Genomic DNA, 13,103 nt, shown 5'->3' with positions numbered 1-13,103 from the left:
GGGGGCACATGGGCTGTGTGGGAGAGGGAGCCATCCCCTAGTGGGCTGGGCGCGCCTCCCCACCTAGGCCCATGTGGCTAGGGCAAGGGGAGGGGAAACCCTAAAGGGGGCGCCCCCCTAGCTTGGGGGGCAAGCCACCCTTTTCCCTCTCCCTTTGGCCGCCGCCCCCCTCTAGGGTTTCCCGTAGAGGGCCGGCCCCCTTGCCCATCTCCTCCTATATATAGAGGGGTGAGGGGAGGGCCGCTGAACACAAGCCAAGGCGCAGCCCCTCCCCTCCCCAACACCTCTCCTCCTCCGTACGTGCTCGGCGAAGCCCTGTCGGAGCACTTCTGCACCAACTACACCACGCCGTCGTGCTGCCGTTGGAGCTGCCTTCCTCAACCTCTCCTTCCTCCTTGCTGGATCAAGACGGAGGAGACGTCGCCCGTACCGTACGTGTGTTGAACGCGGAGGTGCTGTCCGTTCAGCACTTGGTCATCGGTGATCCGAATCACGTCGAGCACGACTCCATCATCACCAACCCCTTGAATGCTTCCGCACTCGATCTACAAGTGGTATGTAGATGCAAACTCACTCCCTTGACTCGTTGCTTAGATGAACTCATAGATGGATCTTGGTGAAACCGTAGGAAATTTTTTAATTTTCTGCAACATTCCCCAACAGTGGCATCATGAGCTAGGTCTATGCGTAGTTCTCTTTGCACGAGTAGAACACAATTTTGTTGTGGGCGTAGATCTTGTCAACTTGCTTGCCGCTACTAGTATTATCTTGCTTCAGCGGTATTGTGGGATGAAGCGGCCCGGACCAACCTTACACGTACGCTTACGTGAGACCGGTTCCACCGACTAACATGCACTAGTTGCATAAGGTGGCTGGCGGGTGTCTGTCTCTCCCACTTTAGTTGAAGTGGATTCGATGAAAAGGGTCCTTATGAAGGGTAAATAGAAGTTGACAAGATCACGTTGTGGTTATTCGTAGGTAAGAAAACTTTCTTGCTAGAACCCAATTGCAGCCACGTAAAAGATGCAACAACAATTAGAGGATGTCTAACTTGTTTTTGCAGCAATTGTCATGTGATGTGATATGGCCAGAAGTTGTGATGAATGATGAATGATATATTGTGATGTATGAGATCATGTTCTTGTAATAGGAATCACGACTTGCATGTCGATGAGTATGACAACCGGCAGGAGCCATAGGAGTTGTCTTTATTTTTTGTATGACCTGCGTGTCATTAAAGAACGCCATGTAAACTACTTTACTTTATTGCTAAACGCGTTAGTCATAGAAGTAGAAGTAGTCGTTGGCGTGACAACTTCATGAAGACACGATGATGGAGATCATGATGATGGAGATCATGGTGTCATGCCGGTGACAAGATGATCATGGAGCCCCGAAGATGAAGATCAAAGGAGCTATATGATATTGGCCATATCATGTCACTACTTTATATAATTGCATGTGATGTTTATTATGTTTTATGCATCTTGTTTACTTAGAACAACGGTAGTAAATAAGATGATCCCTTACAACAATTTCAAGAAGTGTTCTCCCCTAACTGTGCACCGTTGCTAAAGTTCGTCGTTTCGAAGCACCACGTGATGATCGGGTGTGATAGATCCTTACGTTCACATACAACGGGTGTAAGACAGTTTTACACATGCAAAACACTTAGGGTTAACTTGACGAGCCTAGCATGTACAGACATGGCCTCGGAACACGGAGACCGAAAGGTCGAACACGAGTCGTATGGAAGATACGATCAACATGAGAATGTTCACCGACGATGACTAGTCCATCTCACGTGATGATCGGACACGGCCTAGTCGACTCGGATCGTGTAACACTTAGATGACTAGAGGGATGTCAAATCTGAGTGGGAGTTCATTCAATAATTTGATTAGATGAACTCAATTATCATGAACTTAGTCTAAAACCTTTTGCAAATATGTCTTGTAGATCAAATGGCCAACGCTCATGTCAACTTGAACTTCAACGCGTTCCTAGAGAAAACCAAGCTGAAAGATGATGGCAGCAACTATACGGACTGGGTCCGGAACCTGAGGATCATCCTCATAGCTGCCAGGAAACAATATGTCCTAGAAGGACCGCTAGGTGACGCTCCCGTCCCAGAGAACCAAGACATTATGAATGCTTGGCAGTCTCGTGCTGATGATTACTCCCTCGTTCAGTGCGGCATGCTTTACAGCTTAGAACCGGGGCTCCAAAAGCGTTTTGAGCATCACGGAGCATATGAGATGTTCGAAGAGCTGAAACTAGTTTTCCAAGCTCACGCCCGGGTCGAGAGATATGACATCTCCGACAAGTTCTATAGTTGTAAGATGGAGGAAAATAGTTCTGTCAGTGAGCACATACTCAAGATGTCTGGGTTGCACAACCGTATGACCCAGCTGAATATTAACCTCCCTGATGAGGCAGTCATTGACAGAATCCTTCAGTCGCTCCCACCAAGCTACAAGAGCTTTGTGATGAACTAGAATATGCAGGGGATGGTAAAGACCATTCCTGAAGTATTTTCTATGCTAAAGTCAGCAGAGGTTGAAATCAAGAAAGAACATCAAGTGTTGATGGTCAATAAGACCACTAAGTTCAAGAAGGGCAAGGGTAAGAAGAACTTCAAGAAGGACGGCAAGGAGGTTGCCGCGCCCGGTAAGCCAGTTGCCGGGAAGAAGTCAAAGAATGGACCCAAGCCTGAGACTGAGTGCTTTTATTGCAAGGGGAAGGGTCACTGGAAGCGGAACTGCCCCAAATACTTAGCGTATAAGAAGGCCGGCAACACTAAAGGTATATTCGATATACATGTAATTGATGTGTACCTTACCAGTACTCGTAGTAACTCCTGGGTATTTGATACCGGTGCCGTTGCTCATATTTGTAACTCACAGCAGGAGCTGCGGAATAAGCGGAGACTGGCGAAGGATGAGGTGACGATGCGCGTCGGGAACGGTTCCAAGGTCGATGTGATCGCAGTCGGCACACTACCTCTACATTTACCTACGGGATTAGTTTTGAACCTTAATAATTGTTATTTGGTGCCAAGTTTGAGCATGAACATTTTATCTGGGTCTCGTTTGATACGAGATGGCTACTCATTTAAATCCGAGAATAATGGTTGTTCTATTTATATGAGAGATATGTTTTATGGTCATGCCCCTATGGTCAATGGTTTATTCATAATGAATCTCGAGCGTAATGTTACACATATTCATAGTGTGAATACCAAAAGATGTAAAGTTGATAACGATAGTCCCACATACTTGTGGCACTGCCGCCTTGGTCACATTGGTGTCAAGCGCATGAAGAAACTCCATGCTGATGGACTTTTGGAGGCTCCCGATTATGAATCGTTTGACACATGCGAACCATGCCTCATGGTCAAGATGACCAAGACTCCGTTCTCTGGAACAATGGAGCGAGCAACCAACTTGTTGGAAATCATACATACCGATGTGTGCGGTCCAATGAGCGTTGAGGCTCGCGGAGGATATCGTTATGTTCTCACTCTCACTGATGACTTGAGTAGATATGGGTATGTCTACTTAATGAAACACAAGTCTGAGACCTTTGAAAAGTTCAAGGAATTTCAGAATGAGGTAGAGAATCAACGTGACCAAAAGATAAAATTCCTACGATCAGATCGTGGAGGAGAATACTTAAGTCACGAATTTGGTACACACTTAAGGAAATGTGGAATCATTTCACAACTAACGCCGCCTGGAACACCTCAGCGTAACGGCGTGTCCGAACGTCGTAATCGCACTCTATTAGATATGGTGCGATCTATGATGTCTCTTACCGATTTACCACTATCATTTTGGGGATACGCTCTAGAGACAGCTACATTCACTTTAAATAGGGCACCGTCTAAATCCGTTGAGACGACACCGTATGAATTGTGGTTTGGGAAGAAACCTAAGCTGTCATTTCTAAAAGTTTGGGGATGCGATGCTTATGTCAAAAAACTTCAACCTGAAAAGCTCGAACCCAAGTCGGAAAAATGCGTCTTCATAGGATACCCTAAAGAAACCATTGGGTATACCTTCTACTTAAGATCCAAGGGCAAGATCTTTGTTGCCAAGAACGGATCCTTTCTGGAAAAAGAGTTTCTCTCGAAAGAAGTAAGTGGGAGGAAAGTAGAACTCGATGAAGTACTACCTCTTGAACGGGAAAGTAGTGCATCTCAAGAAAATGTTCTTGTGATGCGTACACCAACTGAAGAGGAAAATAATGATGATGATCAAGGTACTTCGGATCAAGTTGCTACTAAACTTTGTAGGTCCACAAGGACACGTTCCGCACCAGAGTGGTACGGCAACCCTGTCTTGGAAATCATGTTGTTAGACAACGGTGAACCTTCGAACTATGAAGAAGCGATGGCGGGCCCAGATTCCAACAAATGGCTAGAAGCCATGAAATCCGAGATAGAATCCATGTATGAAAACAAAGTATGGACTTTGACTGACTTGCCCGATGATCGGCGAGCGATAGAAAACAAATGGATCTTTAAGAAGAAGACGGACGCGGATGGTAATGTCACCATCTATAAAGCTCGACTTTTTGCTAAGGGTTATCGGCAAGTTCAAGGGATTGACTACGATGAGACTTTCTCTCCCGTAGCGAAGCTTAAGTCCGTCCGAATCATGTTAGCAATTGCCGCATACTATGATTATGAGATATGGCAGATGGACGTCAAAACGGCATTCCTTAACGGTTATCTTAAGGAAGAACTGTATATGATGCAGCCAGAAGGTTTTGTCGATCCTAAGAACGCTAACAAAGTATGCAAGCTCCAGCGATCCATTTATGGGCTGGTGCAAGCATCTCGGAGTTGGAATATTCGCTTTGATGAGATGATCAAAGCGTTTGGGTTTATGCAGACTTATGGAGAAGCCTGCGTTTACAAGAAAGTGAGTGGGAGCTCTGTAGCATTTCTCATATTATATGTAGATGACATACTCTTGATGGGAAATGATACGGAACTTTTGGACAGCATTAAGGCCTACTTGAATAAGTGTTTTTCAATGAAGGACCTTGGAGAAGCTGCTTACATATTAGGCATCAAGATCTATAGAAATAGATCGAGACGCCTCATAGGTCTTTCACAAAGCACATACCTTGATAAAATTTTGAAGAATTTCAAAATGGATCAGTCCAAGAAGGGGTTCTTGCCTGTATTGCAAGGTGTGAGATTGAGCTCGGCTCAATGCCCGACCACGGCAAAAGATATAGAAGAGATGAGTGTCATCCCCTATGCTTCAGCCATAGGATCTATTATGTATGCCATATTGTGTACCAGACCTGATGTAAACCTTGCCGTAAGTTTGGTAGGAAGGTACCAAAGTAATCCCGGCAAGGAACACTGGATAGCGGTCAAGAATATCCTGAAGTACCTGAAAAGGACAAAGGACATGTTTCTCATTTATGGAGGTGACGAAGAGCTCGTCGTAAAGGGTTACGTCGACGCTAGCTTTGACACAGATCTGGATGACTCTAAGTCACAAACCAGATACGTGTATATGTTGAATGGTGGAGCAGTAAGCTGGTGCAGCTGCAAGCAGAGCGTCGTGGCGGGATCTACATGTGAAGCGGAGTACATGGCAGCCTCGGAGGCAGCGCATGAAGCTATTTGGGTGAAGGAGTTCATCACCGACCTAGGAGTCATACCCAATGCGTCGGGGCCGATCAAAATTTTCTGTGACAATACTGGAGCTATTGCCCTTGCGAAGGAGCCCAGATTTCACAAGAAGACCAGGCACATCAAGCGTCGTTTCAACTCCATCCGTGAGAATGTTCAAGATGGAGACATAGAAATTTGCAAAGTACATACGGATCTGAATGTCGCAGATCCGTTGACTAAACCTCTCTCGCGAGCGAAACATGATCAACACCAGAACTCTATGGGTGTTCAATTCATCACAATGTAACTAGATTATTGACTCTAGTGCAAGTGGGAGACTGTTGGAAATATGCCCTAGAGGCAATAATAAAAGTGTTATTATTATATTTCTTTGTTCATGATAATAGTCTTTTATTCATGCTATAACTGTATTATCCGGAAATCGTAATACACGTGTGAATACATAGACCACAATATGTCCCTAGTGAGCCTCTAGTTGACTAGCTCGTTGTGATCAACAGATAGTCATGGTTTCCTGGCTATGGACATTGGATGTCGTTGATAACGGGATCACATCATTAGGAGAATGATGTGATGGACAAGACCCAATCCTAAGCATAACACAAAGGTCGGTTAGTTCGTTTGCTAGAGCTTTTCCAATGTCGAGTATCTCTTCCTTAGACCATGAGATCGTGTAACTCCCAGATACTGTAGGAGTGCTTTGGGTGTACCAAACGTCACAACGTAACTGGGTGACTATAAAGGTGCATTACAGGTATCTCCGAAAGTGTCTGTTGGGTTGACACGGATCGAGACTGGGATTTGTCACTCCGTATGACGGAGAGGTATCTCTGGGCCCACTCGGTAATGCATCATCACAATGAGCTCAAAGTGACCAAGTGTTTGATCACGGGATCATGCATTGCGGTACGAGTAAAGTGACTTGCCGGTAACGAGACTGAACGAGGTATTGGGATACCGACGATCGAGTCTCAGGCATGTAACGTACCGATTGACAAAGGGAATTGCATACGTGGTTTGATCGAATCCTCGACATCGTGGTTCATCCGATGACAACATCGAGGAGCATGTGGGAGCCAACATGGGTATCCAGATCCCGCTGTTGGTTATTGACCTGAGGTCGTCTCGGTCATGTCTGCATGTCTCCCGAACCCGTAGGGTCTACACACTTAAGGTTCGGTGACGCTAGGGTTATCAGGAAGACAAGTATGTGATTTACGAATGTTGTTAGGAGTCCCGGATGAGATCCCGGGACGTCATGAGGAGTTCCGGAATGGTCCGGAGGTAAAGATTTATATAAGGAAAGTGGTTAAACGGACACCGGAAAGTTTCGGTGGCATACCGGTATTGTACCGGGGCCACCGGAAGGGTTCCGGGGGTCCACCGGGTGGGGCCACCCCTCCCGGGGGGGGGGGGCACATGGGCTGTGTGGGAGAGGGAGCCAGCCCCTAGTGGGCTGGGCGCGCCTCCCCACCTAGGCCCATGCGGCTAGGGCAAGGGGAGGGGAAACCCTAAAGGGGGCGCCCCCCTAGCTTGGGGGGCAAGCCACCCTTTTCCCTCTCCCTTTGGCCGCCGCCCCCCTCTAGGGTTTCCCCTAGAGGGCCGGCCCCCTTGCCCCTCTCCTCCTATATATAGAGGGGTGAGGGGAGGGCTGCTGAACACAAGCCAAGGCGCAGCCCCTCCCCTCCCCAACACCTCTCCTCCTCCGTACGTGCTTGGCGAAGCCCTGTCGGAGCACTTCTGCACCAACTACACCACGCCGTCGTGATGCCGTTGGAGCTGCCTTCCTCAACCTCTCCTTCCTCCTTGCTGGATCAAGACGGAGGAGACGTCGCCCGTACCGTACGTGTGTTGAACGTGGAGGTGCTGTCCGTTCAGCACTTGGTCATCGGTGATCCGAATCACGTCGAGCACGACTCCATCATCACCAACCCCTTGAACGCTTCCGCACTCGATCTACAAGTGGTATGTAGATGCAAACTCACTCCCTTGACTCGTTGCTTAGATGAACTCATAGATGGATCTTGGTGAAACCGTAGGAAAATTTTTAATTTTCTGCAACGTTCCCCAACACCTGGATGATAAGCTTCCTAGCCATGAGAAAATAAATAATGTTCTCGTTGAACAATATTATTTTAACATGGAAATCAAAAGGAATCCTTCTATCAACTTTAATAGGATCGAAAAAATATCTACAAATTAGAGAGACATATGAATAATATAGAAGGGATTGCTAAACATTATGATGTGATTCGAACTCAGCTCATACAAAGCATGATGAGTCAGAAAGAATTACACACGAAATGGCACATTCTAGCAATAAAAATTATGGGGTAGACACTAGGGGTTGAGCCTCCATCGAAGATCATTTGTATCCTGAAGGCCGTACTATTAGGATTGTTCAAGATTAACTAAAGGCTAATTGGACAACGCCTAGTACTTCTTTGAATAAAAAGAAAAGCATAAATATGAAAGTGACGAATCTTCTAGAATAACTTGTGAAAAGTCTATTATTAATAAAGATGATAGACACTCTCATGAAACTAATGATAAACATGACATTTCAATCTCTGATACTAAAATATTTTCATGAATCATTTTTTTGTAAATCCCTGTGAATAAAGATATTAAAACCACTTCTTACTACAACTATATGAAATATACAATCACTAATAAAAGAAAGATACCTTGTAAAAGTAAATCTACTATGCTTGCGAACTATTCTCTTAGAGGAAAAAATCCTGAGAAATTAGGAGACCCTCAGATTCGCACTATACCTTACACCATTAAAAGAAGCTTTATATTAAATATATTTTTATGTGATTTACGTGAAGGTCTAAGTATCATGGTTTTCTCTCTTCATAAAGACAAATTGACTATATCTTCGCAAATGTATATTGGCATTTGTGAAGACGTCCCAGTGGTGGTTCTTAGTGCTTAGATCCTTCTAGCCTTTCTTGTCCTTGATACGGCCGAGGATGTTAGCTTATCTATTATTCTAGGAAGACCATTTCTGACAAGACCATTTCTGGCAAGATTACTTTAAATGTTGATGGAAACTAACATATTTATTTTCCAAGGAAAGTATGAATCAAATTAAATATTATCCTCCCTCAATAATGGTGTTGACTATCACTATTGAAAGGTTAATTTTGTCCTATGCCTCTTCTAAAGAAGATATTTCAAAGTGTTACAATAGGAATTATCTCTATCAATATTGAGATAACTTAGAGTAAAAATTTAATGTATAATGGATTTGGTTCTTGTGAAAAGTTTATTAATAAGATAAGAATTGATCAGCCTTATTGATATATCATTTTCATAAAGGTAAAGTAATTTCCATCGACTATCTTCACCCCTTTAGTCACTATTTTCACTTTAGTTTAGTCACTTTAATTTTGTAGACTATAATTCCTGCTTGTTAAAATACCTTTTAAAATTTCAACAAGTCAATAAAAGAAAAGTTCAAGAAAAAATAAAAATAATGTATCAGGTTTATACATACATACAGGAGGGCCAAGTAGGCAAACCTGGACCACATGGTGGCCCATGGGCTACCTTAACACCTTCCCTAGGCGCCTACTTGACCTGGGCATCTATAGGGGGCACCTAGGTTCTACCTAGGGCCCCACAAGTGATGGTAGTTCATCAGGTCTTCTCCTACCCTGAGCCCCCTCCCTCCGCTAGAATTTGATATTCCACCTTCAAGGCGGCGATGCCATAACTAATGCCAAATTTACTTGCTACTATATATTAAGCTTGCATGGTCATCCATAATAACCGCCTCTGTTGCGCATGTTCCCATATTAGCACAAAAATTAGTGTCTATGTTCAACATAACAAACCCTTCTTGTTGCCTTTGCCATCTATGCACCGCACACAAGCTCACAACTAGAATCGATGAATTAGTCTAGCGAACATATATATGTTTGTTGAGTGCCCATCTCCTTTCCATGTGTTTTACGTTGGGCACTCGACAAAGGCCCCCCGAAACCAAGTGGAATAGAAATTACTTGGCAAACATTTAGACCTATAAAATCCTGCATTTGTTGACCATAGGATAGCAAACACTCGAATTATAGTTAGGTACTCAATGAATTCAATATCTCCTAGTGCTGGAAAGGGGCTAATGCCTTCACACCCACCAAAGTTCGAGGCATGATACTTGCAACTTTGGTTTGTTGCAACAATTATACTGTAGGAGCCTCCTTTACAGTCATTCTATCCAAAAAATGCAATAACTCATGTTACTGCTTGCCAAGGTTAATGGAGGGGTGACTGCGTATCCTTTTTGTAGAGTGTTTCTAAGTCGACACTAGGCTAAGCAATGAACCACTCGTATTTTTAATCTCTGTCGATTGTCTGGCCAACAACACCCAACTAAGGACTTTTTTATTTACTTCTAAAATTATTTACATACTTCTCCAAGCACCACATTTCAAACACTTGTCAAACTACTTCCCACCTTCGCTCTTTACAACCCTTTGACCTCTGTTTCCCATCCTTTTCTTCAATATTCAGCCACTTTATTGTGCTCGGTTTCTATAGTACTCCCTGTAACTCCCCTTCTATCTCTCTCTCTCCCACTTTTTTCTGTCCTGGTTCCACCTCCACATTCTAAGCACGAAAATAGTTTGTAGTCAAAGTTGTGATCACTTGAGCCATCATGGCTGGTCTCTGAAAAATTTCACCCTAGACCGCATGACTACCTTCCCACTAGATATACCATCATGTAGTATTCATTAGCTGGATAAACCACGACAATGAGTAAAGGCACATTGCCCCCGGGGAGTGTGCATCACTATTGAGATGGTTAACAGTGATGATTCATTTTGCATGCTTGTCACTGTCGTTAAGTTCCAACTCATGAGTGGTCCACACACCACTCCCCACTCGCCACTAGCCGCTGCTTACTATTGAGAAGTCTCCATTAACTAGTGCCTAACTAGCCACTAAAGTGCAAACTGCGCTCACTACTAGTGAGCCTACCTATGTCCATGTAGTAGCCTATTCCGTGGGAAGACTAATTGTAGCAGCCTATGTCCATCCTTGATTAACCAAGACAATTTTGATGCTCATTCCATGCGAGCCCTCGCATGCAATTGTCACTCGAGTTGATTTCATATGTGTTGACCGACATGCTACTCCTGCTTAGTCAACCTTCAATATCGGAGCATCTTACCTCACTTTCCGTTGTCATGTTTACTACCCAAATGCATTTTTAAACTGCTAACTACTAAAATATTACTTATGGCATCATGTGCTAACATTTTAGGTAAGTCATTAAAGCACGAGGTGGTTTACCAGGTTAAATTGAAATAGAATTGTTCTCTAGATTTTTGAATTTTGAACATTTCTCTCTAAGAAATGTCGGATTGTCCATTGGATATGCTACTAGCATAATGTCTGAAGGAGTATGCACGTAAAAAATGTTGGAGGTGCCCCTAGCACCATCCAGACCATGTCCCATCGAATGATCTGCAAGTAGAATGGTGACCCGGTCGTGGCAAGACATCCACCTCACCTCATAATACCTCCTGGTTGATCGGTGTGGTTGATCAATGTAGACTACATCTAGAACAACATACACTCTGAACTCGTCCTTGGCGCTTTCCCTGGGAAGGACGACCACTTGGCGGCCTGACTACAATTTTGAATGCATAGATATCCTCCACTTGATGGTGGTATGTATAATGGCCCTGCATGTAGCTATGCCAACGGGCCGAGTCACTGAGAGATCGCTCAGCACCCGCAGGGCCACCACGAGTATAGTATGCCTCTAATTCACTATCTATACATAGCCTATGCCCAACCCCCTATGAAATTTTTACATGTTCACTCATACAGATCATTATACATTTTTAATGTTTGTATTCAAGGGCCTGGGCTTCTAGTTTTTCCTTGGTCCAGTAAAGTCACAACTGGCCCTAAGAAGGACTTATGTGTTGTTTGTGTTATGTCTTTTATATTGTGTTGGCTTCTCAACGGGGAGCTTATGCATCTGTGATACACCTTTTTACAGTATATATGAGGCATTTTTATGCTATGTATAATGCTATTGCTAGCGGTTATTTAAAAAGCTATTTGTTTAATGTGCTTTTCTTATCACATGCCTGCACCGGTGATATTTATTTTCTCAAAGAACAATAACTTTTTGTCCTCTATCTGTGATAATGACTTGGATGAGAGTTTTTTAGCTAGTGAAGAGATCGAATTATGTTATGAATATTAGAGGAGATGAAGGTTAATATCAGAAATTAAATTCGGCCAAAAATAATTTTTGAAATGTCTAAAAAAATCAAGATATTTTGTTTATATGTTCTTAGTCACATCCAAATGCTACGCGCAAATTTTTAGGCAAAAAGGTTAAGCATTTTGGCATGTGCAAAAAAACAAATTAAACACCAAATGTTATTCCAAATTTGTCTTTTTCACCAACGAAACACCGTTTCTCCGTTTCGCATGAAAATTGTCAAGCATGCTTGCGAAACTAAAACGAAAATCCACAAAATAATTCAATTTTTTAAGCATTTACTATTTTTTTCGTGTTACCATTCACGCAGAAGTATGTCCTCCCAGTAGCGAAAACGCCACCCCCCCCAAATATGTCCTCACATACATAATAGCCCTTAGTACCTGTGTAACTTAAGAGATTAACTGTAAATTCAACCTTGATTTAAACTCTACACAAATATAAGAAAAATAATTATTTTTTGTTGAAAAGATTAGATCACATTTACGTAGATAGTTGTACAACTTCGTTATTAATTGCATGAGAAATAAACGATTTGAGACACTATTTCCATACTGTCTGTTTCTGCAACTCATACAGTATTCACTTTTAATTTTGAATGAAGAACAGTAATAGAGTTCCTTTTTTTTACAGTAACATAGGCAAGAAGGAAGAACATCACTCCATCTTAGGGAAAGGCCCATGGCTAAAACTCATCCAGTTAACCACCTGCTTGAATTATGCTTTTGAAATATCACCGTCCAAGTACATCGATTGATCACAATTTGCATTTAGTACAGAATTACAAGGAGATGCACTTAAGTAATCTCGACCTTAAGATGATGCAACAAACAGAAAATTCAAACAATCAAACATAACGAAACAACTTATTCTTTGAGGTGACAAAACCAATCCAAAGCTGAAAGCCCTAATCTAGAGCTTCAGGGTTAGATCAATCCCGTTGGTGGTCTCCTCCTGATTCACTTCACTCACGCCTTGCTGGCGTCCAAGATGACCCCCTTCTCCATTGCTGTCGTATCCATTGCCCAGCACCGCAGATGACGGTTGAGCGGGAGCAAGACCTCCAGGGCCGGTCCCGGTTTGCCATGGGAACGAAAGCGGGACGGAGTGGTCGTAGTGGGTGTGCCATGCGTCGAAGGGCCGAGCGTGGAGGCATGCGGTGCGCAGGGCGCTGGCGACCGAGTACCAAGC

This window comes from Triticum dicoccoides, chromosome 5A (genome assembly GCF_002162155.2).
Source record: "Triticum dicoccoides isolate Atlit2015 ecotype Zavitan chromosome 5A, WEW_v2.0, whole genome shotgun sequence".
Taxonomy (NCBI): Eukaryota; Viridiplantae; Streptophyta; class Magnoliopsida; order Poales; family Poaceae; genus Triticum; species Triticum dicoccoides.
The sequence above is the reverse complement of the archived record's forward strand: the minus strand, read 5'-3'. Positions refer to the sequence as shown.